This window comes from Triticum aestivum, chromosome 6B (genome assembly GCF_018294505.1).
Source record: "Triticum aestivum cultivar Chinese Spring chromosome 6B, IWGSC CS RefSeq v2.1, whole genome shotgun sequence".
In the NCBI taxonomy this organism is placed as follows: domain Eukaryota; kingdom Viridiplantae; phylum Streptophyta; class Magnoliopsida; order Poales; family Poaceae; genus Triticum; species Triticum aestivum.
Genome location: NC_057810.1, coordinates 714638557 through 714645193, shown reverse-complemented (window position 1 = coordinate 714645193; position 6637 = coordinate 714638557). Strand labels below are relative to the sequence as shown.

At 41.2% G+C, this 6637-nt stretch overlaps 1 long non-coding RNA gene across 3 annotated transcripts; it reads right to left on the bottom strand.

Moving 5' to 3' along the window:
• Window positions 1-2627: 2627 nt before the first annotated feature.
• LOC123135112 (uncharacterized) lies at window positions 2628-6363 on the bottom strand. 3 transcript variants are annotated; one of them, XR_006465827.1, is made up of 8 exons: window positions 5659-6363; window positions 4923-5011; window positions 4599-4784; window positions 4073-4183; window positions 3894-3979; window positions 3638-3805; window positions 3021-3091; window positions 2628-2784 (listed from the first exon to the last, which is right to left on the bottom strand). It is a non-coding gene; the product is annotated as an uncharacterized lncRNA (long non-coding RNA). The 3 variants fall into 3 exon arrangements; XR_006465825.1 differs by having other exon boundaries at window positions 3638-3979; XR_006465826.1 differs by lacking the exon at window positions 5659-6363 and adding an exon at window positions 5417-5530 and having other exon boundaries at window positions 3638-3979.
• Window positions 6364-6637: the final 274 nt, after the last annotated feature.

Sequence of the window (6637 nt, the reverse complement as noted above, 5' to 3'; positions counted from 1 at the left end):
GAAAAGACCTCTAGTTTCTATCCTCGTGGAACAAGAGGTGTCGGCGGCTGGAAAAAAATCCATAAATATTTCTAGATGTTTTAGGAGAACATAAAGATAGCGTGAGAAAGAGGCGATGGAGAGGCGCCCTAGTGGTTCACGCGCCCCCATCTCGCGGCCCAACCCTGTGTTGCGAGCCAGAACCGTGTGGCACCCGTAGATGGCTGCTATGCTGGTCTCTGGTCCCTCTAGCTCCTTCTCGCTGAGAAGCTTCCAGAATTATATTTTCCTATTTTTACGTCCTCAAAACAGCGTTTTCCTTAATAGTCCAAAAACTTGTAGAAAACATCGACCCGTACTAGACACCGGATCAATAGGTTAGTACAATAAAATGCTACTCCCTCCGTTCCTTGATATAAGGTGTATAGATTTTTGAGAAAAATCTGAAATATAAGGTGTATTACGTTGTACCACTCGTTCAAATATTTTTTTTAGGGATTTGATTACATTTTCTTATACTAGGCAAGCTCCTCTATTATCTCATGTCAATTAGTCAGGTGTAGTCTCGCCCAAACTTGTGAAATTTTCCCTCCACGTGTGTTCTTTAATTTCCGTGCCAAAAATTGTACACCCTATATTTAGGAACAGAGGGAGTATAAAATTATGCCAAAACTATGCAAAAATAATATAAAAGTAGCATAAAAATAACAAAAATTATAGATAAGTTCGAAACATATTTATTCCCCTTATTATAGATGACAAAGAAATTCTTATCTTTGGCCAAATCTTTGGGTGTAAAGTTAGTTATTTCCTATTAATATTTGAAAGTTCTCCTACATTTCAGACACTTGCAGAATATAACCCCTAATTCCGAGCTTGTCAAACTCGTAGATTCTGATGGCCTCTTGTATAATGTTTAAGAATAGAAAGACTTCGATGAGCCATGTCTTTAGGCTGGATAAGAGAAGATTGTGGACGCAACTAACATACAAAAAAGATGAGTCAGTTTTATTTGTGTACAATGGGAATTTATGTTTTAAGGCTCACATGTTCAAAATTATTTTATAGTTGTTATAATGCTCTTTATGCTTGTATTGCATAATATTGTTTTTGTTTTTTAAAAGGAATTTGTGTTTTAAAAATGTTCATTGTATTCTACATTATTAATAATATTTTACTGTGTTTCGGTTTTGTGTTTAGGAAGTCACTAGCTTGTTTGTTTTGTTCAAATCCATGTTCTGTTTAGTATAAATTATTTTGCCAGAAATTACTGTTCACCCTGGGCCTCTCCGCTTGGCCCACTATTTTCCCTCGCTCGCGCGCGCAAGCCAGCGCAGCGCAGCAGCCTAGCAGCGCTAGCAGGCCGGCCCAACAGCACCCGCATCCCTCTCTGTTTGTTTTTTCTCTGCCGCTGACCGCTAGGGCCCACCTGTCATCTTCTCCTCCTTGTCGTGTTCTTCCTGGACAGTGAGTCCAATCCCAAATCCTCGCCCGATTCGATCGATTCTCGACCCCTAGGCCCCGGGAGACATCCTATATAAGACTAGTAGACTGCCCGTGCGTTACCATGGGCTTTTGAAAATTTGTATTGGTTGCATGTCAAATTTATATAGATAGAAAGATATCCAATAACAAACGAAACAAAATATCTGGAATCTAATTCGCTTGCAATGTACTTTGATAAAAAAATGTAATTCGACCCTATAAACCTGATGCACAAAATAAAGAAGGTGGTACAAAACATTGAATTCTTTATTCTGCACTGCATTACAAATGATACTAACACTTGAATGCATCATTTTAATTCTTAAAATCGATTGTCTCATGAGAGCATGTGCATTGTTATTATCCATTAATTAAAAACAACAGATGAAGGTCTTTTTCCTTTAAGAAAATGTTCCAAGATGTTACAACCAGAAACTTCATTGCAATATGCAATTGGCCGGCAAACTATTAGATAATATGGATTTAGGCACTTGAAACCATACAATTTACCATTTTAGAAATTACTGCAGCAAAACACATTTTGTAGAACATGCTACTCCTACCTCTCTTGTGACACGTATATGAATCAATCCTTGATAACATTTATTGTTTAAATTTTTAATGGCATTTATTTGTATTTTTATAATAATTTTCCAATTTTGTTTGAGTTATGTAACTTCATATTTGGTGTATCGGCTCAAAAGGATTTTCACATAAAACTCAAAAGGAAATGTGTGTGTTGTAATATGAGCTATGATATAACAGGGAAGCGAGCAACCTCCTATTCAAACAACAACCAGAGAGAAACCTTCATTAGACATACACTCAGACATTAACATCAAATATAGGGGTGAAATGGTGAATGACATGCGGCATCAATTGCGACAAGGCTAAAACTTGCCCAGAAAATATAGGTCACTACTCACAAAATTACAACATATTTTTTCAGCACAAAAGTCGAATAATACACGGTAGGATTGAGGAGAAGGTCTATAATATTAGTCTTACCAGTTTTCATTATTCTATTAGCAAGAGAGAGAGAATCGTAACCCCAGATTGTCTCCATATGTCTAGGCTATCCGAAAACCCAGACCATATGTGTGGGGTCAGGACGTCTGTGGACAACACACCACATCAGACCGAAAAAACACAGTTTTCTAAAATATTACAAGGCATCCCAAAGATATTGATCGTTATGAATTGTTAAGAACTTAAATGCTTAATGCAATCAACCGAAAAGCTACCAGGATGCTTGTCCATTTTGAGCCAGTCCACCTATTGAGGACTTCTTGATTAAAACCTGTAATCGTTCTAGGTAGCCTGCAAAACAGGAGGTAAAAGTGAGTAAATAGTGTACAAATAATAATTTCAGTTGAGTTGAAAGCCTTAAATTGAAAACCAACAAATATATGCAGACTTATTTCATACTGCTATTTTAATGAGCACCAATAACCTCCTTGCCAACATCGTAATATATCATCCAAAATCATATTAACAATTTTGAGGCAACTTTATATACTACTTACGAATATAAATAATATGATTAATTAACAAACCTTGGATTGTAATGTGAAAAACACTTCATGCTTCAAGGAATCAGATGGTGTGAATACCGTCAGAAAACTTTCTGGAGAAATAAGGATAGAGAGTTGTTAAGTTCAAGGAAACAGAGTGCCTCGCCTTACACAAAGTCTAAGTTCACCATAGTTACATGTTTAAATGGGTAAAACACGCTATGAATAAGAGAAATAACAAACAAGGAAAGAGAGTTGTTAAGTTCATCACACTGTTTGTTTATTTGCTTACTATAGAAGGCAACATCCCCTGAAAAATTTAATTTTATCAACAATGAATTCCCACCAGTTCTTAAAAATATTATGGTGAACTCATGTAGGCATGGTTAAGTATGCAAGGAAAAACTCATGTTCTGGGCATTTTTTACCCCGACCAATGCATGGAAGGACCAATAATAAACAGATTGGGAAAATTATGCATCTTTCTTTGTCCATAATAAGTTCTGTATCATCTACCAAATCAGTTAATTGTTTAACTATATCTTTCGGCCACCACTCTGTCCATGTGGGGAGTGCGCTAGCATTAGTAGCATGTATCTAAACTCTGATTACCGGCACGTACATTGATTAACAATAATGCTGGTGCTAAGAGAACTCACTTGTGGTGAGAAACTGAAGAAGTGTTGGCGAAGGGTTGAGGGAGCTCGAAGGGGTTGGCATCACTGAACAAGCTGTGCTTCACTACAACCCCTAGAAAACTTCAGAAAGGGTGTTTCTGTACGTCCACCCACATAAATCAAAAGATAAATCTGTGATTGCGCACCGGGCTGATAAACCACTCCAAAACAATCAAAAAAGAGAGATCAGTCTGTGACTTGTTGAGTAATTAGCAAACCCGGTGTTGTTGTCCACTACCATCCGGCTAGCGGCCCCAACTCGTTTGGCTCCGTCTACTCGATGCCAACAGATTAGCACATGGATGCATCCGCCGGCAGTGCCAACTCCACATCAAAGAACAACGGATTAGTACGTTGACAGGGATAGAAAAATATGAAACTCAGACAAACGTTATCAACAAACACTAATTTGAATACCTTCTAAATCTCACATAGTGCAGGGATGCTCTGAATATCATTGTGTTACGGAAATAATGTTCCTTTCTTAGTCTACTACCGGGTGCAGAATTCATCGACCACCATGATCCTCTATCACATTAAAGCCGTTGTACATCATAAGATTAGAGTCTTTGTTCCCATTGATAAATTGTGCAACACTCCAAAACACAAAAAGATCATTATCCCGTTGTCAACGGAATAAAGAAAGAACAAAGTATGTTCATCCCCCCATATTTATGAAAAATATTTAGTCAATAAGAACATGCATACTTGCCCACTTAATTGCAAACCAACTCACATGTGCAGCAAGGTTATTTATTAATTAATGTAAAATATGGCTGCCACTTAACAAAGTTTAGAACCAAATGGACAACTACAAAGAAGAATAAATATTTTGTATTCCTTTTTGGTTTCCCTTGCATGTTGCGGGCAGCGTGTGATACTTATCTGAAATACCTAAAGGCACAAGAAAAGTTAGTGAAGAATGAAGAAACTTTAATCTAACCTCGCTCGATCTGGTGTATTGCTTGAGCACCCATGCGAGTGTCTTCGCTCTTCTTCGTACGCATGGGGCACCGGCAAGTTCTCCAAGGAGGACAATAGCTCTCACCCACGACCTCCCCGATGTTGAAGTAGCAAGGTGACAGCATGGAATTGCTTGGTCGCTTGTGTGGGTGACCTCAGGGCGTCGCTGGTGGGAGGTCACGGACGAGCGCGTGAGGTTAGTGAAGGTAGATCTAGAGAAGAAGAATTCAACCTACAACTAAAAACTACATATACATACTATATATGCCATTCATACGTCTCAATTCAGATTCACATGTCTTACCTACATCTCAATACTCCACATATTGTTGGTCGCTCAGATTGTCCTCCTCGCCTTCTATAATTTTCAGTTCGTGTACGCTACCCTATCACCTGGTCAAAAAGCAATTACTGATTAGTGCAAAGGGATAACATAGAGAGGACAGACAAATGACTGCTACAACTCCCAGCCACATCTCTCCCAAATTCATCTGCATCGCTGACCAAATACAAGTGCAAAATCAAAATCGCCTGCTCCCTAGCCTCTCAACCACGCCAGGTGTAAATAGAACAGCAGCCAGTATTCGCCTCCGCTTCCCCATTCACCACACATCATGCAGAGCACTTTGAAATACCACATGATTCAAAAAACAGCACGTACAATATTGAGAGAACTACGACATGATTAAGAGAAAACCATCACGTTCCTTGCGCAGCGTCAGCACACACCAAGCGTGATTCAATAGTGGTGGATTCAAAATTTGCAAAGGGATTGGGAGAAGGGCTAATGAAGGGTACCGTGCAGGGCTGCAGGCTAGCTAGGGCAGGCACATAACCGGGGAGTGTGAGTCCTCTGGAAGGGGATACGTCCCATTCAGGCTAACCCTTCTTTGCTTTGGTCTACTGTTGTTAATTCTCTCCTGAATAAATACCAACGTCGGCAATGGTTGTACAAATTTTGTGGAGTCATCATGGTGATGCAAGATCTGAAGAAAAAATATAGTGGGGGCCGGGGGGGGGGGGGGGGGGGGGGGGCTGACCTTGCTGCTGGGGGGGGGCTGACCTTGCTGCTGCAGACTAACGTAGATTGAGGAGGCAGTGCCTGCAGGCTTCGAGTACCACATTAGGGAGGATGATGCCTAGCTAGGTCGTTGGATGTATCCCCAACCATGGATCTCCTCTTCCTCCTTTTGATCGCCACCGGATCTCACAAGCACCCTTGCCCTGGATACACAGACGCGGTACACGCAGGAAGATGGATAGAGCCACGCCCCTACCTTGACCAATCACTGATGTAGAGGGGGTCAATGATGGCCGGATCTGGAGCGTCAGCGGATGGGATGAATCAAAGAGGTCATCAAAATTATGAATGAATGTCTCCAAAAATAAAATTTCATTAGATAGTACATCAGAAAATATTGCTTTCAAATATAGATTGTGTTCTAGCTAGCATATGACTCTTCATGTCCATTAGGAGGTCACAAATGAGCGGTGAAAAATATGTTGGATGATAAAGGATAATGCACATTTTTTAAACGCTAAAAAGATATTTCACCATGTGTTGGATGCTTCAGTGCATTGCGGAGCTTGCACACGAGGAGAACATTACCGGCGGCCGGCCTCGATCTCGCTCGGCCATGTAGGACACGTCTGACCAGAGCAATGACAAGAGATTAGACATGTACGTCACCATGGCAACACAAGTCAAGAGAAGAACATGGGGCCATGGCCGGCTCGCACCTGATCTAGATGCATCCGTCCAATGCTCAATCTTCAACCGCCACGACCACACAAATCAAGATCAGGTGCGAGAACCTTATCTGGATGTGTCCGTCCTCGTCCCGGCTTCCACATGGCCCTTGCGACGCTACCTCCGCTTGGCCGCAGCCCATGTGCCCAAGCGCTTCATGAGCCGCTGCTAGTCGTGGCCGAGCGCGTTGGCCAAGGCCGAGGCACACCGTGCTTGGACTGCATCGGACGACCTCGACGAAGGCGAGCGAGGCGTGGCGTCGTGCCGTG